Genomic DNA, 25155 nt, shown 5'->3' on the forward strand with positions numbered 1-25155 from the left:
TTTCTAAGCTCAATTGTAAGTGATTTCTTTCCCCGTTTTTAATTATTTTCGTATTTGTATGCTTATTGAAGCTTGAATTTCATGTTTCAACCATTTAATTTAAATGAAATTAAAGTTTAAAACTTGAACCATTCATGATATAATTGTAAATTGATTAGTGATGTTAGATAATGAATGTTTGAAGTGTTAATTACAAGTTTTACTAAATGAATTTCGATGAAAATGTTGAAAAAAGACTAAATTGTGAAAGATGGTAAAGTGTGCAGAAAGTTGTGACTTTGTGAAACTGAGGGCTGTTATGAGCATGAAATATGATTTAGTGAAGTTTGAAATTTAAGAATTTAGTAAATTTTATTTTTACGAGCTTTGGGAGAAAAGTGGAATTTTTGAAAAGTTATGGGAAAAAAATGTAAGTTTGCCAAAATATTGTGTATGAATTGTATTTGAATGGAATATTGATAAAATGCATTAAATTGTGTTAATATAGATCAAGAAAGAAGAAATAGTGGAAGTGATCGGAGAAAAGAGAAGGTTATTGACTAAATTACAAAAATAGTTGTTTTGCATCCGAGGTAAGTTACGTGTAAATAATAGCAATATATTTTTATAAATTGTGAATTATATTTGATATGTGAATTAATATTGAATGTGGAAGGAAAATTGTTCATGAATTATTCAAGTGATAAAGTGTTTAAAATAAAGTGTTAAGTGTAAATTCCCGGTTGAACTTAGGAATAAAGTGGATACAAGTGACATATCACTAGAGATCAGTGTTACAGTGTTACAGTGAGTCCCGGGTGCTGGGTGATCTAGCATATGTTGCAGACACCTGACAGCTTGTGTGAGCAGGCCCGTGGACATTTCTAGTGTTATTGATCAGTGGTAGCTTCAGCTACATATCAGTGTGGCACTTATGTGCTAAATCTCTACGTATCTGTGTATATTTCGAGTGTTCAACGGGATTAATAATGAGTTAAAGTGAATATGAAATGAAGTTTGTATGCAGGTACGTTTAAAAGAATGAGCATATGTGATAAATGTCAAGTGTATAAGTGCATGTGCAAGTGAAATGGGTAAGATTATGCATGTGTAAGTGATTGAAATTGCTAAGAAATGTTTGATTAGTTATATGAGAGAAATGTCAATTATTAAATGAGTACTTATTATTTACATGTAACTTACTAAGCTATTTGTAGCTTACACATTTTCTCATTTCCTTTGTTTTATAGTGATTTGAGCTTGTTTGAATTGGGGATCGTCAGAGCTCGTATCACACTATCATAACCATCTCGGTATTATGTGTTTTCAAAATGTTTAAAACTATGGCATGTATAGAGTCTTAATCATTTTGAGTATGTTCATATGATATGGCTAAGATGAGCTATTGAAATGGTTAGTAAAGATTATGTTTTGGTATTATGTATGTTTAAATGATAGCTAATACAAAGAAGCAGTTTCTTTGACAGCAGCAGTGATGTGAATGTGAAAAATCACCATAAATAGTAGAAATGGAATTAAGGAGTGAATGATATATAGAATTAAGTCTTATCAAGTCTATTTTTACATGAAAGAAACGGTGTAGGCAAAGGAATTTTATATTTTGAGATATTTGAATTTTAGTGAGACAGGGTCAGAATGGTTTTTGAAGTTTCCTATTCTCAATTTAGAAAATCATTATAAATTTTACAAAAAGAATTATGGGTCATAATTTATATGTATAGATTTCTTAGTAATTCTATTTTCAAAATAAACAAACTGTAACATTATATGAATTCTGTACAATGAGATAATTGATTTTTAGTGTCAAGAGGTCAGAACTGTCGAGTATTGAAATAGGGGAGACTTTAATGAATAAACTATACTAATTGGCTAAACAAAAAATTCTAAAGATTTTATGGTAAGAAGGTATATGAGTCTAGTTTCAGGAAAATTTTACGGATTTAAATTTTGAGTTTTGTAACTCAAGATATAATTAAATTAGTGACAGTCGCACAGGTGGATAGTTTTGTTGTGAACAGTGAATTTAATTTTGAAAGTAAATTTTTATGCTCCGAATTGGTAAGTTAAGTTGGATGACATCTCGTACTCGATTCCAGCGATGGTCTCGGGTAGGGGGTGTTACATTTAGCCTAAATCCATTTTTAGTGACAAAGATGCTATTAGACTAACATGAAAAAAAGTCATCCAAAACTATGTTTCTTGTAAAGCTTGTCAGAAAACAAGGAGAAACACTTGAGTCCCGCAGGCATGCTGCAACCACTAGAATAGCCAAATTAGGTTTGGCTGACCTCTCTATAGACTTTATTAATAAACTACCTAAGTCTCATGGGAAAATAGACCTCTTCGTGGTGGTTGATCATTTTCCTTAGTATGCTCATTTTATTGCTATCTCTCATCCTTATAATGTTCTTTTTTGTGGCTTGAATTCTCTTTGATCAAGTGATTTGTTTGCACGGGTTACCTAAATCCATTATTAGTGACAAAGATGTTATTTTTACTAGTAATTTTTGGAAGGAACTCTTTCGTATTTGTAGAACAAAGTTAGCCTTTTCCTTTGCCTACCACCCCAATCCAATAGCTAAATAAAGATAGTCAATTGCATAATTGTGATGTATTTACATTACTTTGCAGGGAGCAACCTAAGTGGTGGTTGACTAGGTTCTTTGGGTAGAGTTCTACTATAACATTTTCTTCCGTACAACCCTTTGCACATCACTATTTCAAGTATTTTATGGTCGTACTCCTCTAAGATTTCTCTCATATGATTCTGGGTCCTCTAAAGTTGATGTTGTGGACTAATCCTTGATAACTCGTGATGAGGCTTTACAGCTCATCCATGTCAAGCTCAACAATGCATGAAAACAACTTATGAAAAAGGGCATCATGATGTTGAATTTGAACTTGGCTCATGTTGGAAAATCGGGTTTAGAAAATACAGTGAAAATATATTTGAGTAAAAATTAGAGTTTTAATTTTTTTTCCAAAACTAGAACTTGGTTGTGTATCTAAACTAATAAATACTTAATCAAAATTGTACATTTTCGATTCGTCTAGATTGAACGCTTCGACTGAGTAGTCTTTCCCGTCATCCTCAAGCTCACGTTTGTCAAGTGTGAACTTGCTTCAAATTAGAAAAATTTTCACAAAATTACTAGTACGGCAATTTCGTAATTTCTTTAAACTTTAGGGGTCAAGTTGTAAATAAAAAAATATCCCTAGAAATTTTTTGAAGTAATTTCTTCGGAGAAATTTCTCTCTCCAACTTTCTCTTGAATTCAAGTGTGTGAAAAATAATGACTCATGACTCTCTTTATATAGGGAGAGTTTAAAGAGTTCAACTATGATTAAACTTAATCATTTTAATATTAAATTAATATAACACTTATCAAGATAAATATTAGATTAAATTTAATATTAAGATAATCACTTTAATATTAAATTAACAAAATGCTATCAATATAAGAATTAAATTAAATTAAATATTCAATCTATTAAAATAATATTATTTTTGGAATCCGGTAGAGTCCCAATAGGAGTATGATTCCTCCATTGTTCAACCGCCGAAGAACCACCTGCTGGCCACTGGAATGTCGCTGTTATCGGCACAGTCATGTCCAGTGGTGGCATCATAGGTGTGACACCCTCACGACACCCTGAGCCGGTTCGATCTGAGCTTAGTGACAGCTTGACCAGTTCGGTCTAACCACCAGTTGGACCATTGAGCCGATTTCTCATATCAGATCGGTTCGACCAAGTTTTGGGTCTCGGTCTCGATTTTGGGTTTATAGGCCCAATTTTCGATCTCAGGTCCAATTCTCAAGTTCAATTACTTATTAGGCCAATTGTTTGACTTAAAATTTAATTTCCAAAAATGTCATATTAATTTTAATTAATTTGATTAATTTAATTTTGTTTGATCAAAATTAATTTTCTAAAAAATCACTACGATTTTCCAAAATTATTTTTTCAAGAAAATTCTTTAATCAGAATTTCTAGTTGAACAATTCCCACAACTGCCTAATTTAATTCAACATCGAATAAATTGACTCAATTAAATTATTTCTAAAGTCGTAGAATTTTCTTCTGATTCAAATGCAATTCAATCGAGTTTTTGTTGAGCTAGTGGAGCTGCCAATCAAACATTTACAATTAGGCTCTAGTAATTGCAATTATGTCTAGAAGCATCGTTCTGATAATTCACAATTTACTTAATCATGGAGTTAGTGTAACACCTTATACCCGGTCCAGTGGCCAAGCTTGAGCTATAGGATGTTACAACAGTAAACCGAAACATTCACAAGCAATTTATTCAATAATACTCAATAATAAAAAAATGCAAGTTAATTCCATGTTAAATATGCATTACAATCAAAATCAAGTCTTAATTGGGCTTACGAAAACCTTTGAGCAAGTTCGGAACTAAATTGGGATCAATCTTAAACATTTACAAAATAACATGCATAAATACAAAACAGGGTTCACACGGCTGTGTGGTGCAAGGCCACACGCCCGTGTAACTCAGGGTCACACGGCTGTGTTGCTAGGTCATGTAACTCACTATGGCTATGCAAACTAAAAATCACCCTGAACGTGTAGCACACACGACCATGTCAACCACCCGTGTGTGACACAGGGTCGTGTGGTAGCCTGTGTGCAGCATAAACGACCTATTTGAGCAAGCTTTCATACCATTTCCTCGAGTGACCTATAATGTCATTTCATGCTATTCAAACCAACACAAAACATGCATATTTCAAAGCCCAAAATACCAATTCACCTAACTATTTTATCAAACAACCAATATGCCCTCATTGGCACCAACAAATCAATAACTCAAATCAAACACCATTCAAACCAAGTCTTACACCATTTCATACCACAATTCAATTCGCATGCATATTACCAATTAAGCTTTGCCATTTCTTTAACATTCAAACATACTTAACTTAGCAAATACCATATATATCAAACCACAACCATAGATTTACATATACAAGGTTATTATACCAAACAGACTTTAACGAGCTTAAGTTCATTCAACCTATGTACATGCCACAAGTAACCAACTTTAAACATAAAAAAGCTACCAAATTGAAATATGGTGGATGTGAGCTTTTTGCTGATCTGATCGACACGTTTCGGATGTCCAAAATCTACATAAAAAGTAATAACATGATAAGAATTATACAATACTTAGTAAGCTCATACAATATAAACAAATTGCTTACCTTAATCATTAAACAAATACATGAATTAATATAAAATAATTTCACCTATGCTAGCATCCAAAAACAACATCAATCAAGTGAGATTTAAATCAAATCCACACACATAAACTCAAATGGTGAAACACCACATTCAACTTAAAATACAACATGAATTCATATTCTAATTTATCATTTTTTCCTATTCACCATTTAATTTGCGTCATATATCCTTATTAAGATTTAAACAACAGTATTAAACACATAAGGTTTTGAGTTTAGTCATATATACAACCACAATTGTTTACATTTTCATTTCAAATCATCTTATATCTTATATCCAAATCATATACATTACTTTGCTATATCTTCACCTTTTCATTTACAACTTTACCTGATGAAACTTTGTAAAAGAACTCGATACATAGGTGCAAATAACATCTGATGCTCATCCAAGCTAATCATATACATCAGTGTCAGGTTACCCACCTGGGCTAAACCTTTAACGACACAATAAATAGTCTAGTTAGAGTTGTATATACATGTAAGGTTACCAGTCTTAGCTAAACCTTTAAAACGACAACAGATTAACAGTCCAAGCTAAATTTGTCACATGTATCTTCAAGTCCGCAACAAATGTTGGAGCTCAGTACCATCAGAAATCAACCTGTACCCTCGAGTACGAGACTTTACTAAGTTCATCGAAATTTAACCTTAATATTTTCATTTCGTATCAATCTATTTTAATTAAATTAAATCATCAATTTATGTAACAATTCATATAAAATTAAAATTATTAATAAAACATTAACATACACTCAAATATAAATTCCACAACAAATTAAACTTATTTATACTATATGAACATACTTGACAAAACAGTAACGCTTTAGATATTAGGGACTACTCGACAGTTTTTCCTTTTTTGCCTAAGTCAACAACTTGATCTAAATAATATTTAAGATTCAAAATATTGACACCAATCTCATAATACAACTCAAATTCATGCTTATAATATTTAAATTTCATTTTACATAATTTCCCTAAATTTTTACATTTTATTCAATTTAGTTCTTAAAATCAAAACAAACATAATTTTTTCAATTGAGCTTCGTTTTTCATTCTAATTTCAATTATGTCCTTCTACAGCTCCAAAAATCCAATTTTATAGAAATTTAATGTCACTTTTGACATATTCACAATTTAGTCCCTAAATGCAAAATTAACAAAATTTAATTTATCAAATAGTCCTTAAACATTACATACCTTCCAAATCTACCATTATCTATCAAAAATATTTAAGATTCATCAATGAAAAGTTTTGAAATATTTAAAAATTTTGAAATCGGAGTTACAGGTTAGTTGGACCTAGTTGCAACGATTACAAAATTATAAAAATTACAAGAAACGAGTTAAAATTAGCTTACCAAATTTGAAGAAAAACTTGGTCGAAAGCTTAGTTTACCCATCCATGGAGAATCGGTGGTGAAGGTGAAAAATAAAAATGATAATGTATTTTCCTTTTTTTCATGTTTTTTAATGTTTTATAATATTTACTTAACTATTTAATTTAATTTAACATTAAAACAAAATATAATTGAACAAATAATAAGCATTGACCGTCCACCCACATTCAAAAGGTGGTAAATTTCCACTTTAGACCTTAAACAAACATTAATTATGCATTTTAGCAAATAAAAATTAATAACGAATAACTTTTACGTCTTTACAATTTAATCTTTTTTCCTTAATTAACTATCCAAACGTTAAAATTTCTAAAATAAAATTAAATATACCAATATAAAAACTTTGTAAATATTTAATAAAAATATTTATAGACTCGGTTTATAGAAATGAGGTCCTGATACCTCATTTTCTAAAACTAATTGACTTTAGGGACAACCTACTTGTACTTAACTAATTATCTAATTAAATAGAAATTATCAAATAAAAATTCACTATATCATAATACTTAACTCGTAAATATTAACTAATAATATTTACAAACTCACTCGTCAAAATTGTGAATTTGAAATCATTGTTTCTGACACCATTAAAAAATAGGTTGTTACAGTCAATCTACAAAAAGTACCATGATTGAAAACTCCTTATTGTATACTCTTTACAAAAGCAATTCATCCAATTGATTTATCCAATGATCCCGTCATGTGTGCGTTACCCTCATATGATATCATTTATTCCTTTCAGCTAAATCTGCTCGTTCAATACAATATTATTTTATATTATTATCACCATTGTGTCTTCTTAATGATTAATATGATCACTATCAACAAATGACTATGATAAATTACTTGTTCGAGAACAAATAACCTGTGGCCACATTTTATATTTATCAATCCACATAGTCGTTTTCCACTTATCTTACCATTCCTATTCAAAATTTTAAACCCGCCTGTCTTCAAGTTTTGTAATCTTTTTCCACCTATCTTACCTTTCTTATTCAAAAATTCAAAATCCCACTTCCTTTTTCTACCATTTTAAAAATAATTTATTTAAATAAAAAATCCACAACTTCCTAAATGGCAATTTGGGGTTGGCACATTAAAAAAAACAATTTTGGGTTGAAATTTTTTTTATCAATAAAAAAGTGTGTGTATTATTTTAGTAAATAATTTTTTTTATATATTATTTTAGTTAAAAAGCTTAATTTTCATTATTATTTAAATAAAAATATTTTATTCAAGAGAATAACTTATATTAGGATAATATTAAAATATATAAATTTAAATCCTCAATAATATAATGTTACCACTAGATGTGCTCATGAGCCAAGTCAAACAAATAATTTTCCTTACCATCCCTATTTAAAATTTCAAAGTTTCAAATCAAATTAATTAAAATAAATATGATATTTTTAGAAATTAATTTTCAAGTTAAACAATTGACTCAATAGGTAATTGAACTTAAAAATTGAACCTGAGATTGAAAATTAGACCCGTGAGCTCAAAACCGAGACTGAAACCCAAAAATTGGTCGGGCCATCATCAGGCCTGGACCAAACTGGCAATAGCCAAACTGGGTCGACTACTATGTGGCATGGCATACAAGTGGACTATTTTTTGGATGTCATTTTAGCAAAATTAACAAACATTAACTTTTCACTTATTTTATAGAAATTTGATAAACAACACAAGTTTAAAGTGCTAAAAGAGGAAAAATTAAATTGAATGTTAAAATCATTTTCTTTTTTGTAAAGTTTAAGGACCAAATAAATTATTATATCTTTTTAATTTACCAAAATTTAAAACAATGAAAATTTTAAAATTTGAAGGGTGAGATAAAATAATGGAAAAAAAGTAAGAAGTACCACTTTCTCTTTTTACCATTTTAAAAATAATTTAGTTAAATAAAAAATTCAAAATTTCTTAAATGACAATTTGGTGTTGGCACATTAAAAAAACAATTTTGAGTTGAAAAAAAGAAGTAATTTTGATAAATAAAAATTGGTGTATTATTTTAGTAAATAATTTTTTATACTATTTTAGTTAAAAAGCTTATTTTTCATTATTATTTAAATAAAAAAATCTTTTATTTAAATGAATAGAGAATATTAGGATAATTTTAAAATATATAAATTTTAATTTTCAATAATATAATGTTATAATTAGAGGTACTCATGGACTGGGTTTGGGTCAGGTCTAAGTATGATATTAACATACTTTATACTTGCTCAAGCCTGGCTCGACCCAAAATACGGGCCTAAAATTTTGTCCAAACTCATACATATTTGCAAAAAGACTAACCCAAACATATTTTAGGCATGCTCATATTATTTTTTAATTTTTTTAAAAAATATTTATATTATATTATTTTAATGTTTACATTAGAGTGATATTATATATTTAGTATATGTTTATTTTTTAATATGTTCTAAATTACATAATATAAAGTACTATAAATTTAAAAAAACAGGCTGGGCTGAGCCGGACTTAAGCCTTAAATGTTCAAGCTCAACCTTGACATATTTTAAATGGACCTAATTTTTTTGCCCAACCTCTCTTAAATTTCGGACAGATCTTCGAGTCTGGAAGACAACCAACCCATAAACAGATCTAGTTACAACATCAAATTTTAAAAATATAAAAATTTTATTATATACTCCCCATATTTAATATATTCTCTAATTTAATTAAATTACTTAAACTATTAAATTTTTTTGAGAAAATGAAAAACCATACCAAAATATTCGAAGTTTCAAATATTCGAAGATCTTTAATTCAAATATTCGAAGTTTCAAATTTTCAATTCAAATTTTATATTCGTTCGAAAAACTCCCCCTTGTTCTTTTCTTCTTGATTTATAGCAGTTTCTAAGCCCCACTCAGTTTCTTCTTTACCCCTAAACCCCTTCAGCCTGAAAGGAAGGTTGCTTCTGTATTTCCTGAGAGGAAGGTTGTGTATATGATCACCCCATGCTCATTTCATTCATAGTTCTATATTGTTTCTTGTTGCTGAATCTTTGTTCTTAGTTTTCCTTCGCATTGATTTTGAATTTGGATTCAGTTTGCACCATTTCTTTGCTTCAGCCTTCCCTGGAAGGGGCTAATATGATAAGATTAGCGAAAAGAAAGTGTCGACTTCTATAGAGGTATGTTTACTTGCCCCATCCCTCGACAGATTGGTTCCCTCTGAGAAATTTAATTTTTATGATATCACTCTTGCTTCGTTGTTCATTGGTACTGGTTTGTGCGTGTTTAATAGGTGCTCTGTAAGTCATATCCATCTGAGTTTTTCTCTCGTATACTGTCGTTCTCTGCGGTTTGAAGATAAACCCGATTATTCCTATTTGAAGAGGCTTTTCCGAGACTTGTTTTTAAGAGAAGGTTAGTTATCATCATTGTGGCTATGGATTCTGTTACTCTTTCGCACACATACACACATACTCAAACCAGAGGATGTTGTTGAACTTATTTCTCCATGGAATGTCAAGTTCTTTGTTTTCTGTTCATTAGTACTGGTTTATGCGTGCTTAATATTATAAAAACGCAAAATTCATGCTTTAATTTCAATATTATAAAAACAACTATTAAAAAAGTCTCCTTCTCTTACTTTGTGTTTTTTCTTTTCCTTTTCATTATTATTTCTCTATGGAATGTCAAGTTCTCTTACTTTCAGTTAGTAAGTATAACATTCTTTTCATGATGAAGAATCAGTTCAGTTTTTTCATAATATACTTCCTTTTCAACTTTTTTTTTTCAGATTAATAGAGTAGAATATATGCATTCAAGAGGTTTTCTTCGCCGTGACATAAAGCCTGACAACTTCTTGATGGGCCTAGGACGCAAGGCAAATCAGGTATTTAAAGTTATCGTGTCTTTTATTTTTTTGGCAAACAAAACATGCACATACATTACTCGTTATACTGCTTGCACAGCAACTTTCAAATTTGAATTTCTGGTCACGAAAAAAATATTATTTCATTTCTACGTATAGGACTTTGTTACACTTGAAAAGTATGAAATATTCTGATGTCAATTTTTCATTACTGTTACTACAAGTATATATCATTGACTATGGTCTTGCGAAGAAGTATAGGGATCTTCAAACTCATAAGCACATCCCATATAGGTGATTATCTTTTTGTTGACTTGTTAACACAGAAACTTGAAGATCTCAAGATTGTTTAGTTCTCATCATATTGCATGACTATCAAGTCAAGATACTAGATAAGAAAGTTACTTCATGGTCTAGCCACGTTTTTCAGCTCAGTTTTTGCTTTACTTATGCAACTTATAATGCCTTGGCATTTTGTACAATTCGAGGAAAATCATATTGCCTACTTTCCTTGTATCAAGTTCCTACTTGGTAAAGATATACCGAATATTTGGTGCAACCAAATACGTTTGTTTGCATAACGACTGATCAGATTCTTTTGCTGCAGAGAAATCAAAAACCTCACAGGCACTGCTCGTTATGCAAGTGTTAACACTCACCTTGGAATTGGTAAGTTGTTTTATTTTGCGACTCAAATAGTAGCAGTAAACCATATATCATAGATGAAAGTTTACTTGTTACTTTTTTTTATACATTCTTCTATTTTATCGGCAGAGCAAAGTCGCAGAGATGATTTGGAATCCCTTGGTTATGTGCTCATGTATTTCCTGAGAGGAAGGATGTGTATATGATCACCCCATGCTCATTTCATTCATGGTTCTATATTATTTCTTGTTGCTGAGTCTTTGTTCTTTGTTTTCCTTCGCATTGATTTTGAATTTGGTTCAGTTTGCACCATTTCTTTGCTTCAGCCTTCCCTGGAAGGGGCTAAAAGCTAGCAATTAGCGAAAAGAAAATGTCGACTTCTATGGAGGTATGTTTACTTTCCCCATCCTTCGACAGATTGGTTCCCTTTGAGAAATTTAATTTTTAAGATATCACTCATGCTTCGTTGTTCATTAAAACTGGTTTAGTTGTGTTTGTCTTATGGGTTGCGAATTAATGCCCGTGATAAATGCACACAGAACTTCTCATGAAGTTCAACTAATTAAATGGTGGATCTTTGCCTGGATCAGGAAGCTAGCAGATAAATGTACTGGAGTTCAAGGGTTTTTGGTGTTTCATGCTTGGATCACTGCTTCTTGAAACGCTTTCAGTGGATTATGGTAAGAAATCAAAATTGGGTTTCACTGTTTACCCTTCTCCACAGTTTTCCACATTTGTTGTAGAGCCTTACAATAGTGTTTGATCAACCCATTCTCTGTTAGAGCATACTGATGTTGCTGTTCTCCTTGATAATGAAGCTATCTATGATATTTGTCGAAGGTCTCTCGATATTGAGAGGCCTGCTTACACTAACCTCGACAGGCTGATCTCTCAGGTACAATAAATGATGGTTTTTTTAATTTGATTGTTTGCATTGTTTGTGTCTACTTATAATGTTTGGTAACTATGTTAATTAATTATCTTAATTATATGACCTTGTATTTTTGGTAACTATGTTTTCCACGAAATTTGGAAAACTAATTTTCATTAACTTTCTTCGTTTATGATAATAAGTTACTATAATTTTAGGTTTATTATTTCATAAATTATATTCATTAAAAATTCTAGGCAATTGCCATTTTTGTTTAAGTTATATGCTAATTAGTTTGCTACCTATTCATTGCATGTGATATGAATATTTTTAATTTAATTTGATATATAACTAATAATTTTGTTTTTTATTATTATCATGACCCATACCTCACGTCTTTAAATTTGATGAAATATAGGATATTGTTCGACAATCATAAGTTCTTGAACAAAATTGTATTACCAATTGAAGTGGGAAAGTTGGATGTGAATTGGGTTCTTTAGGATAGCTTCATTTTATCTAGTGTTCATGACAACACTCATTAGAAAGTGCAGAAGACTTTGTAGCTAATTTGTTGAAATTTATTAGACTTGTAAAGTTTGTCAGCAAAACAAGGAGAAAACTCGAATCTTGCCTAAATCAGGTTTAATTGACCTCTTTATAGACTTTATTGATAGGCTACTCAAATCGCTTGGGAAAATATCTCTTTTTGTGGTTGTTGATTATTTTTTTCTAGTATGCTCATTTTATTACCTTCTCCCATCCTTACAATGTTGTTTCGGTGGCTTGAATTCTCTTTGATTAAATAGTTTATTTGAATCCATTGTTAGTGGCCAAGATGTTATTTTTACTAATAATTTTTGGAAAGAACTCTTTCATATTTGTGGAACAAAATTAGCCTTTTCCTTTGCCTACCACCCCACATCGATGATTAAATTAGAGTTAGTCAATTTTACAATTGTGATGTATTTACATTGTTTTGCAATGGGGCAACCTAAGTAGTGGGTTGACTAGGTACTTTGGGTAGAGTTTTGCTATAACACTTTCTTCCATAGCTTCTACATATCCTCATTTCCAGTAGTTTATGGTGATACTCCTTTAAGATTGTTCTTATATGATTTTAGGTATTTTAAAGTTGATGTTGTTGACTAATCTTTGATAGCTCGTGATTCATATTGTGAAAAACTAACTTTTTTAAGCATATTTAAGTGACCATTTTTCATGATTCTAGTGATAATATGACCAAATCTTAATTGTTTTACATCCATCTATTACAGATTAAAAAATTATTTTTGTGAATAGCAATCCTTACTTGAATGTCATAGAATATATGTTATTAAATTAATAGACACAAAGTCCAATTACATGCCAGGCCCAATACACTAACAACCCAAAATAAAAACCCTAACCCAAAGCTACAAACCCAACACCCTAAACTTTTCAACAGAAACCCTAGCCCTTTTTACGTTGCACCCTACCCTAGTGCCACCGCCGCTCTTAGCCTCTACCACCACCAACTCCTCTGCCATAGTCGGTTGACTTCAAAGATGTCTGCAAAAACGAAAAAGCAAGAGTAGCAACGACATGCAAGAAACAGTAGAAAAAAATATAAAAATAACATTGTAAATTGTCTATAAAAAGCCTAAAAAAATATTATAAAGGGTTGGTTTTTTTGAAATAGAAATCGAGCAGAGAAAAGTACAAAAAAATCAAGTTTCAAAAGGTAGCCATTTTTATTTTCTGATTTTTACTTTCAAAGCAAATAAAAAAATTGTTACCTAGCTTTTCATTTTCGCGCCGCCATCAGTGTTTCTTCAGATCTGTCGTCGAATCCTTGGGGATTTTACCAGGGTCGCGAAAAAGGGCGTCAGGAGTTAAAGGGTCCTTTTTTTTTAGAATTTTGGCCTTATTCTGGCGATTTCAACTCCAAATCAGAGTTATACATGAAAAGGGGAACAAAATGGAGTTTTCTTGATTTTTAGGCCATTGAAGGCGGCAGTCGTCGATGACCGATGACTGATGGCCATGGCGGTCCACGACGACTTTGATGGTCGGACCCTAGGCCGTGTTTCAAAAAAAAAAGCAAAGAGGTTTCTCAAAATTTTTTAAAACTAAGCTGAAAATGAATGTTTTTTGGCTTTTTAACTTAAATAGGGGATCAAAACGACGTCGTTTTGTGATGTGAACCGATTACTGACCTGACACGCCTTAGGATCCGTGTGTTTTTGTTGATATTTACAACTTTAGTCATTCTGCTTTTTAAGTTGTTTTAATTTAATAGGTAAAATCTAGGTGGATTCTTTCTTGGGAATTGTCTCTCTCATTGGTTAATATTCGAGTATTTTCTTAATTCATTCTATGTTGCGCTTTTAGTTAAATTAGTTTAGTAATTTTAGCTTTAAAACCAATCACTCCAATTTGCCGGCTAAATAATAAGAAAATGGTAATTACTAATACTTTTAGTCCTCCTGGATATGATATCTTTACTTACTGTAGCTATATTATTATTCGATAGGTGCGCTTGCTTTTGTCATATTCATAATTAGTTTTGTGACCATCAAGTTTTTAGCGCCGTTGCTGGGGACTAAACACTTTATTTTTATTAATTTAGCCATTTTACATTTTAGTTTTCTTTTTATTTGCTTTTGGCAGATTCCTTTCGTTTCTGATTAGAAGAATCGTCGAGATCATTGATTTACGATCGTAAGATTGAAAGAACAGTTACTGCAACTTCTGTTTCTCGTACTATTACGATTATGCCAAGCTTACTCTGACTGGGGCTAAATCGAGTATTGTGAGACCCACCATTGTTGCAAATAATTTTGAATTGAAGCTGAACACTATTCAGATGGTACAACAGTTTGTTCAGTTCGATGGTTTGTAAGACGAATATCCAAATATTCATGTAGCTAATTTTATGGAAATCTACGACGCCATTCGCCTACGATTATTTCATTTCTTGTTGAGAAACAAAGCTAAATAGTGGTTGAACTCTTTACCATGAGGTTCTATCACCACATGGGCTGAAATAACCGAGAACTTTCTTCTGAAGTACTTCCCACTGGCTAAAACAACCAAGTTGAGGAATGACATCTTTTCCTTTGTTCAAATCGATTTAGAGACTCTATATGATATATGAGAGAGGTATAAGGACTTATTAAGAAGGTGCCCTCACCATGGGTTACCTTTATGGCTACAAGTTCAAACATTCTACAACAGTTTGAATCCCTCAACTAAACAATTAATTGACGCAGTAGTCGGTGGTACTTTAAATGATAAAACACCCGAAATGGCTTATGAATTTATTAAGGAGATGACACTGGATAATTATCAGTGGCAAGTTATGAGGACAAAACAGATAAAAACAATCAATATCTTTTATTTAGATGCAGTTACTATGTTATCAAACCAGGTAGATTTGCTTAATAAGAAAATTGATGGTTTATATCTTTTTACGTAGGTACATCTGGTGATGCAATGCGATACAAATGAAGGTGGAATGAACAATCTAGAATAAAAAACGAGCAAGTCAATTATATGGGCAATAATTTTAGGCTTCAAAATAATCTTTATAGTAACAATTATAATGCAAGTTAGAGGAACCATCCCAATTTCTATTGGGGTGGTCAAGGAAATAAAAAAGCACAACCTCTTCTGGTATTCCAACCACCACCTTATCAGCAAGAGAAGAAGCCAAACCTTAAGGAGATGTTGACAAAGTTTATCTCAGTGTCAGAAATGCGTTTTCATGAGACAACACTAAAAAATCAAAAAGCATTGATTTAAGGGCTCGAGAACCAAATAGGCCAGCTTGTTAAGTTACCTACACGAAATACTAATTCACCCAGGTCGTGTAGCTCCTAAAAACAATTTTATTTGTCCAATTTTGGCTCGTTTTTCTCTCTTTCAGTTCCAAATGCTCTCTTAAGTATAGAAACATGAATTTAAAGGATTAGAAACATCAAATTCACAAATTTTCATAATTAATCATCATTAAAATATATTACTTTTATAACTTATTAAATATCCTTACACTTAAGTGTTTGCTTGTCCTCAAGCAAAATCTTGAACTCACATTTAAGTTAATATTTCTCAACTTGTAATTCCTGTCAATAATGTCTCAAAATAATTTACAAATAATCATGCATTGGCAATTCAACTAAAAGTGCACTAAAGTCTCAAACAATCCAAGCTAACATTTTTAAGCATGAAAACGTAGGTGTCTCCCTTTATTTAAGTAGTTCCTTTAATTAAAAAACAAGAATTGACATACTCACTAAAAATTCACTGAAGCATTCAAAGTGCTTAAGGCTCAATAAAATGAACTCAATAGTCGAACAAGAAATGTCATTACCATAGGCTTGCATGAAAATTAAATCTCCACCACTATGAAATGATATGATATACTAATCAAAAGGTCTTTAAAATGTTGTAATGAGGTTTAGGTTAAGGGTGTGGAGAAAGGCTAGAAAAGTTTGTTCTAATCGAGATTGAATTGATAAGTTACCAAACTGAAAAAAATAAACAAATGTTGAATTAAAAACAAGTCTATAAATCAATAACTATTCAAAAACAAAAATGAGCTTCTTCTCAAAATATGAATTTAACTATTCAAGCTCAATCAACAAATAAAACTAATTAATAATCAATATTTTTTTTCTTTTTAATCTTTTTTCTTTTTCTTTTACAAGAATAATAAGAAATAATTCAGCAAATCAACAAGAATAGTATAGCTAGGCAACTAACCAAATCAAATCTCGACAAAAAAAGGGAGTAAGAAAAATAGGGGATCAAAACGACGTCGTTTTGTGACGTGAACCGATTACTGACCCGACTCGCCTTAGGATCCGCGTGTTTTTGTTTAAAGGGGATATTTACTACTTTAGTCATTCCGCCTTTTGAGTTGTTTTAATTTAATCCTATTTTCGCTATTCTTTCGTTTTAGAAATTTCGCCATTCAATTTTATCCCATTTTCAATTAAGTCCTCAGTTCACTGATCTCCAAGAGAAAAGACGCGTGTCCTGGGGGTTGGAATAATTTTGCACTTAGTCCTTGTCTATTTTTGCGCTTTTCATTTTAGTCTTTATTTACTTATTTTATCATAATTTATACTTATAACTTCATTTTCATTCTAATTTAGTCATTGATTTATTTAATTTTAATTTTTCATGAAAGTTTTTATTTATTTATTTATGTATTTATGTATTCATTGATTCCTTTATTCTTTTTGTATTTAAAGTTTATATTGTTCTTTATATTTTTATTTTGCACATTTTGTTCTTATTATTATTCTCATTATTATTGTTCTTATTTATTTTTCATTTTTTTATTTTTTAAATTTTTTATATTAATATTTAATTAGTATTAGAATTAGTAATTATAATATGATTATTGCCATTGTTAATTGGTGTTTTATTATTATAATATCATCGTCATTTACTAGTATGGTATTTTTTTTTGTACATCATCGTTTCATTTTTATACATTTCCCTTTTTATTTTATTTTGTTATAACAATGCCACGAGTTGTGTTTAAATGTACTTACCCATTTTTATACTATGCCCGAATAAGCTAAATACATCTTTTTTTAAATATTGCATTTGTTTTTGCACGAGGCACAAAAAAAGAAATGTTTTAAATCAAAGTCATGTTCTTAACTTACGAAATATGGCTTCTTTTTAAAACTGAGATAGTCAAATATATACTTTAAGATAAAATAAAAACCGGATTTAAGTGATGATTAAATGGCGTTCATTTTTGTTCTCGATGATCTAAGGCATTGTGTCCTAACTTATAGGACATGATCCTTTCTTCTCGATCAACTTGAAATAAGCCCCTTTCCGTGAAAATTAATTTAGTTAAATGATGTTTTAATAAAGGATCGTATTTTAAAATCTCTTCAAAATTTCAATTTTCAACATTAAAGACATCAAGTAATCAATTAGGTACTAATTTTGGGCGTAACGAGGGTGCTAATCATTCCTCGTGCGTAACCGACTCTCGAACCCATTTTCTAGATTTTTGTAGACCGAAAAATATTGTTTTAATATATCAAACCTCTTATTAAAATGGTCAAATTACGAGGTAACCTGATCATGCCTCTTAAAAGTGGTTGGTAGCGACTTTATTTTCGCTTTTTTAAAATAAAAAATCTATTTCAAAAAATAATGGTTTCGACAATTTGATGCCTCCACTGGGACACAAAATAAGAGAGTCAAGCCACGAGTTGATTACTTTTTGTCTTTTTGGCAAAAATTAAAAATTTGGTTTAAATTTACGATACTTTCATTGCATTTCATTTGACTTTGTTGCGATCTTCATTATTTTTGTTGAGTTTTTGATATATTTCTGCACATTGCATCGAGTAATCGATCGATTTTACCCTTTTAAGTGGGAGTGAGAAGCTATTCATTCGTGAGTTCTTCACCTCCGTATAGGATAGTGGATCGCTTTTCGTACCTATATCTTCATGAGATTTTCATCTCCATATAGCCATAGGAAAATGTATTTTCCTGAACTGAACTCGGTTCATATGAGCCTGTAATGGGTAAGGATCGAGAAATCTGCTGGTTCAGGTACCTTTACGTTAGAACCGAACCCCATATAGCGAGCCTTAATAGCCAACCTTAGGTAGAGTCATACCAAACCCTAGTAGTTACTGGAGTAGGTGCTTTACTTATTATTCTTCGCTTGCTTTAAACTGTGTATGAAGTATTGACTTGTTTTACTTTTGTTGTAACTGCGTGGCATTTTCATTAAAAAATATGTTGATTCACATTCGATTACTAAATAAATAACTTGTCATGGAAAATGAGTTTCTTGATAAAATGGAGGATGATGCGACCATCTGGATATAGGCTGAGACAACGCAGCAAGAGAATGGTGATAGTCTTACAGAGGGGTACGTGTCAGAGTTATGGGATTTTACTCGTATCAGCGTAACCCAAAATAATCTCTAAGAGATGAAAGAAATATGGGATGACGAGATCAAGTAACTATTCTACTGTAATTATGGTGATTTGTCCTATCTACTCGATATCAAAGTTGACAAGTACTTATTCTAAGCTCTCGCCCAGTATTGGAACTTTGCTTATAGTTGTTTTACTTTTAGAAAGGTGGATTTGTTACCTACTGTGGAAAAGTACACGGCTTTGCTTCGTTGCCCGAAGATTTAAATTGACAAGGCTTATTCTAGAGCTGCCAACGTCCCAACATTCTTAAAAAAGCTTATTTAGAGTTGAAATTGCTAGACTAAGGCCAAAATTCTTTAAAAAAAAAGACCCTTCGACTCCCGACGCCCTCTGTCGCGGCTCTGGCGAATCCTCAAGGATTCGACGGTCTCTTGGATCTGAAGAAACACTGACATGGCGCGAAGAGCAAAGGGCAGGTAACAATTTTTTTAATTTCTTACTTATTATTTTTTATTTGCTTTGAAAGTAAAAATCAAAAAAATAAAAGGGCTACCTTTTGAAACTTGATTTTTTTTGTACTTTTCTCCGCTTGATTTCTATTTAAAAAACCAACCCTTTACAATATGTTTTTAGGCTTCTTATAGCCGATTTACAATGATATTTTTATATTTTCTACTGTTTCTTGCATGTCGTTGCTGCTCTTGCTTTTTCATTTTTACAGGCGTCTCTAGAGTTAACCGACGGTGGCAAAGGAGTTGGTGGTGGTAAAGGCTAGAAGCGGCGACGGCACTAAGGTAGGGTGCGATGCAAAAAGGGCTAAAGTTTCTGTTGAAAAGTTTAGGGTGTTGGGTTTGTAACTTTGGGTTAGGGCTTTTGTTTTGGGTTGTTGGTGTATTGGGCCTGGCATGTAATTGGACTTTGTGACTGATAATTTTTGTTATTTTTTTAATTTTAATTGTTGTTTAGAGCCCAGAAAAAATTAGGCACTTATGTCACGGGCCGTAGTTCAAAGCCCGTGACCATCGCACCAAATGCATCCAATGGAGGTCTATTACTCAGATGGGGATCATTTGGCTTACGAGAACTGGCCCGATTCAAAGAGCTATTGGACAAGCCTATCAGATTGAAGCCTAGTTGGCTCGATAATGAAGAGATGGCAACTTAGGCTAATATGGTAACTAATCTTAGAAGATAGAGGGAATCATATCTTGTAAAGATTAGATTAGATTTGATAAGGCTTATCTTGTAAATCCTTAAAACTAAGGGATATGGTTAAATCTCATCCGTCGATGTAAATGTATCTTGACCGTCGGTTTTGGGAGAGCTCAACTATAAATAGAAAGCCTCCCCCTCATTTGTACTCACTTCATTCATTGTTTCATTATTCTTTGTGAATAAGAGAAATAAAGAGCATTTACTCAAACACTTTGCGAGCGTTCCTTCTGTTGTTCTTTGCTGTTCTTCTTTTGGCATAAATCGCTTCTACTCTTCAATTGGTGCCTTGAAGGAGTTCTAAATGAATCCTCACTTGAGTTAAGGCTGACTTGGGCGAGTTTGGATGAACTGATCACCTAAGGTCGTACAGATTGCGAGACGAAAGGTCTAGCCCTGTGACAAGTGGTATCTGAGCCAAGGTTTGAACCAAGTAATATTCGAGTTGTTGGTTCAAAGGCACCATTGGGATGTTGAGAGAAGAGTTCGAACAAAGGTGGGCGAGGAAGTCTTTGAGGTAGATGTTGTCAGCTGTTGAGGAACGCGTGGGTAAACTTGAGGAGTCCATGGAGGACGCAAAAGAGTCGGGCAATGCACTTGGGGAAAGCATTGGTGACTTGAGGGAGCAGTCTAGGGACTTTGTTACCACATATCTCACTTCCCAAAGGGATAACGTGCGGGAATTGTTAGATTCCCAAAAGAAGAAGCTGACGGAGAGGAACAATGCTCTCGAGGCCACGATGATGGCTTTGAAGGAGGAAACAATGGCCACGACAAGGGCTTTGAGCACAAGAATAGAGGAGCTCGAGGGAGAGCTGGCCTTGTGTCGAGCAGCAGTGGGGAAAGGAGTGGCAAATGCATCACTCAGTAATGAGGATGTCTCGAAGCCGAAAGAGTTGGTGAGGACAAGGTCTGCATGCGATGTGGACAATTTCTTGTGGATGATGGAAAACTACTTCCGTGCCAAAGGCATCATGAATGATGCGGTTAAGGTAAAAACTGCTTCAATGTTTCTTACTTACATTGCGCTTTTATGGTGGCGAGGCAGGACCACAGATAAAAGGCAATGTGAGATTGGGACGTGGCAAGAGTTCCAATGTGAATTGAAAAGATAGTTTTACCCAAAATTTGCCGAGGAAGAAGCTCGGGCAAAGTTGCAAGGGATAACGCAACAGGGCACAGTGGGGGAGTATGTTCGAGAGTTCAAGGAACTCATGCTCTAAGTTTCAGAGGTGACCGAAAGAGAGGCATTGCTTGCTTTTCAGAATGGTTTGAAGCCGGGGGTCAGACAAGAGGTGGAATAAAGAGGTATCCAAACGCTGTCGGAAGCCATGACGGTAGTTGAGTCATTGGTCAAGCTTGGTCTAGGGAAAGACAAGTTTGGGTCTTCCAAGTCCGAGGAAAGGGGCGTATGTGAAATAGATCACAAGAAAGATATTATTGATGGCAATGGCAACGGCGACAATGGTGGTAAAGGGAAACCACAAGTTGGGAAGAATAAACCCAAGAGAAAAAGGGACAAACTGAAATGCTTTCTTTTCGACGGTCCACACATGTTGAAGAAATGTTTGAAGAAATTCGCGTTTATGGAGAAGCCGGTGGGTAAGGTCTTGGTACTTGGTTCAAGCGCAAGGGGTGTCGAAGCCAAGGAGACCGAAAGCGAGAAGAAGCCAATGAAGTGCTTCTTGTGTCATGGTCCGCATAGGTTGCGGAAGTGTCCGAGGAAGTCTGTCATCAAGGGGAATGATGGAGCAGACAAGGAGCCCAAGAAGTTTGGTTCGAGCAAGGGAAAAGTCGAAGCCAAGAGGGTAAAGAGGAGCAAAAATAAGCGAGTAAAGTGCTTCTTGTGCCGTGGTCCGCATGAGTTGCGAAACTGTCCAAAGCAAGCCGGAGTCAAAAGAAAGGCAACGTCTGAGCTTGGTGAGTCATCGGAGGGGCTTCCACCTAAGGAAGAGGTGAGTTTGTCATCGGACTTGGAGGAAAGAGTTGCGATGAAAACAGTGAAGTTGGGACCAATGAGGCTCAAGTTGAGTGAAGCATCGGAGTTGGCCGAGTCATCGACAAAGCTTCCACCTATGGAAGAGGTGGGTGGTGCATCAGACTTCAAAGAAAAGGAAGTGATGCTTGTGGGACAGTTTACTAGAGTAAATGTGAAGGTACATTCCGAACACTGTGATAGTGTTTTACATTCTAACTTGTTGACTTGGCAAGAACGTAGGGACCCTTTCGAAGTTCTTGAGCAAAGAGGCTGAGAGACTGTGGGTAAAGTGAAGCCAAGTGTGGTGAATCAAGAGGATTCTGTTCGAGTAAAGTTAGAATGTGGACAAGAGAGTGACATAACTTCTTGTCATCGAGATGTACAAACGAGTAGGACGGTTCGAGTGAAGAAGCGATGTAAGCCGAAGCAAAAGTCTCGAATGAAGGAAAAGGCTAAGGCGTTGAGACGAGACCGAGGCGAATCAAGTCAGTGCCATTCAGAAGTTGCAACGAGGACGTTGCGAGAATGGGTGGGGGAGAATGTCATGGGCCGCAGTTCAAAGCCCGTGACCATCGCACCAAATGCATCCAATGGAGGTCTATTGCTCAGATGGGGATCATTTGGCCTACGAGAACTGGCCCGATTCAAGGAGCTATTGGACAAGTCTGTCAGATTGAAGCCTAGTTGGCCCGAAAATGAAGAGATGGCAACTTAGGCTAATATGGTAACTAATCTTAGAAGATAGAGGGAATCATATCTTGTAAAGATTAGATTAGATTTGATAAGGCTTATATTGTAAATCCCTAAAATTAAGGGATATAGTTAAATCTCATCCGTCGATGTAAATGTATATTGACCGTCGGTTTTAGAGAAGCTCAACTATAAATAGAGAGCCTCCCCCTCATTTGTACTCACTCCATTCATTGTTTCATTATTCTTTGTGAATAAGAGAAATAGAGAGCATTTACTCAAACACTTTGCGAGCGTTCTTTCTGTTGTTCTTTGTTGTTCTTCTTTTGCCATAAATCGCTTTCACTCTTCAATTGGTGCCTTGGAGGAGTTCTAAATGAATCCTCACTTGAGTTAAGGCTGACTTGGGCAAGTTTGGACGAACGGATAGCCTAAGGCCGCACGGATTGCTAGATGAAAGGTCTAGCCCCGTGACACTTACACTTACAATATACATATATTGTGATAACCAAGCAAAAATATAATGATATCAGTGTCTATTTATGGTTACTATTTATTGTAGTAAGTGTAGTTCTGAGTAAGTTAAGTATTAGTTATGGCTAAGTCTGGGATTCTGTGTATGCACCAATTGGCAAAATTTATGGTTTGGCGGATTCTTGTTGAGTATACGCCACACTAGATGTTTTGGCGAAGACGTCAAATTTGTAGTTTTATAGATTTGTTTATTATATTTTTAAGACTATTTAGTTAGTCGAGTGAGAACTGGTTAGAGTGGAACTAAGATACTATAGTTGATAAGACTAAAATTATGATAAGTGCACTTATTCACGAAATTCAATAGTGTTAGTAGAATAATTTGATCCTTCCACTAAACCTTGTCTCCGTGCTTAAGTATATAAGGATATTAGTGTCTTCACCAATAAACTTTTGCATTTTCTTTACATTTATCTTTTTCAAAAACCTTACTTATTGGATTTTTTATGAAGGAGAGGTTGAAACAGAAGCAAAAAGATGAAAAATAGAGAAAATTTTTGGTGAACTATTTCATTAAAAAATTGATGCATACTTTACATGAAAAATCATGCTTAAATAAGCTAAAAATAGTAATAAAATATTACAAAACTTAATTTAGTGACTAGATTTATATAACTTTCTTTTTCATTAGCTAGTTTCTATCTAATCACTTGTCACAATGTTTAATCAAAATTTATCACAGTTTCAATGCAAGTTGGCAACTTGCAAAATGAAAAGCTCGCAGGTGAGATCTCATGCTTGGTGAGCTCATAGTGTTGGTAAGCTCGCGACCTTGGTAAGTTCACAAATTTGGTGAGCTCATAGTTCGCAGGTGAGCTTGCAGTTCGTAGTTTGTAGGTGAGCTCGCAGTTCACAATTAGCATGGATGGTCATTTCGCAACACTCCTCTTTGAACTCTATGCTTCGAACTCCAATATCATAAGGCAGTTTTTCAACCCTCATCTTCCCAAAGGGTTTTGTTAGGGTACCAATAGGTTTGCATCTTTGCCTGCTCTCGAGCATGCGCTTCGATGAGCTCACATTTTTATGGCATCGTACTTTTGCAGCACACGTTTCATTTAGCTTGTAGCTTGCACTTTTCATAACTCGCACATCTATCAACACAAAATTTTGTTGAGTTCACAACTTGCATTTTGGTGAGCTCACAGGCTCACACTTCATCTTGATGCTTGCTTCTGCATGACTAGCCAACTTTGAACGCTCTTTCTTGGCCATTTTGCAACAAGCACCAATGTTATTTTCTTGTGAAACTTCTTAAAAAATTGTAGGCTCTCATATTGCTAAGTCATATCTGTGATAAGTTTCAACAACAGACCTGGTACCTTTAACAGGAAGATTATCAAAGTCTTTATCTTCATCTTCAACTTTAGTTATCTTCACAATTGCTTTTGGTTTGCACACTTGACTAAGGAACTTATTGTTCACATGTCCATTTCTTTTGTGCCAACTATATGATTTATCTACTGAATTGGTATAGGCTCTCAATGCCATAAAATTTCAATCCAGCATAAAGCTTTTATTGTTCATTTAGACAGTCACAACTTTCTGTCCTAATGAATTAAATATAGTGCAGTATTTATCTTTGAAAACAACAATATATTTCTTCTCAATCAATTGACCAATGCTAAGGGGATTATGATCTATCTCAAGAAGTAAAAGCATATCTGTAATTACTTTAGTACCTATAAGAGTGCTGATTAACACATTTCAATTTCCTACAGCTTTGATGTACTAGCCATTTCCAACTCTAACTTTTGAAGTGCAACTTCTTATCAATCCGCTTGAAGATGCTTTCATATAAAGTAATGTGGTTTA

At 33.2% G+C, this 25155-nt stretch overlaps 1 long non-coding RNA gene and 1 other non-coding gene across 17 annotated transcripts; one reads left to right on the forward strand and one right to left on the reverse strand.

The window, feature by feature from the left end:
- Positions 1-9453: 9453 nt before the first annotated feature.
- On the forward strand, positions 9454-14958 carry LOC107958623 (uncharacterized). 16 transcript variants are annotated; one of them, XR_005916434.1, is made up of 10 exons: positions 9468-9616; positions 9728-9812; positions 9926-10047; positions 10424-10519; positions 11106-11167; positions 11273-11341; positions 11447-11531; positions 11734-11823; positions 11926-12038; positions 14667-14958. It is a non-coding gene; the product is annotated as an uncharacterized lncRNA (long non-coding RNA). The 16 variants fall into 16 exon arrangements; XR_005916438.1 differs by having other exon boundaries at positions 9469-9616; positions 11273-11374; positions 11470-11531; positions 11962-12038; XR_005916436.1 differs by having other exon boundaries at positions 9469-9616; positions 11962-12038.
- Positions 14959-15090: 132 nt separating this feature from the next.
- Positions 15091-15197, reverse strand: LOC121219717 (small nucleolar RNA R71). The gene has a single exon (XR_005916608.1). It is a non-coding gene; the product is annotated as a small nucleolar RNA R71 (small nucleolar RNA).
- Between the last annotated feature and the right edge of the window lie 9958 nt (positions 15198-25155).

This window comes from Gossypium hirsutum, chromosome D07 (assembly GCF_007990345.1).
Source record: "Gossypium hirsutum isolate 1008001.06 chromosome D07, Gossypium_hirsutum_v2.1, whole genome shotgun sequence".
In the NCBI taxonomy this organism is placed as follows: domain Eukaryota; kingdom Viridiplantae; phylum Streptophyta; class Magnoliopsida; order Malvales; family Malvaceae; genus Gossypium; species Gossypium hirsutum.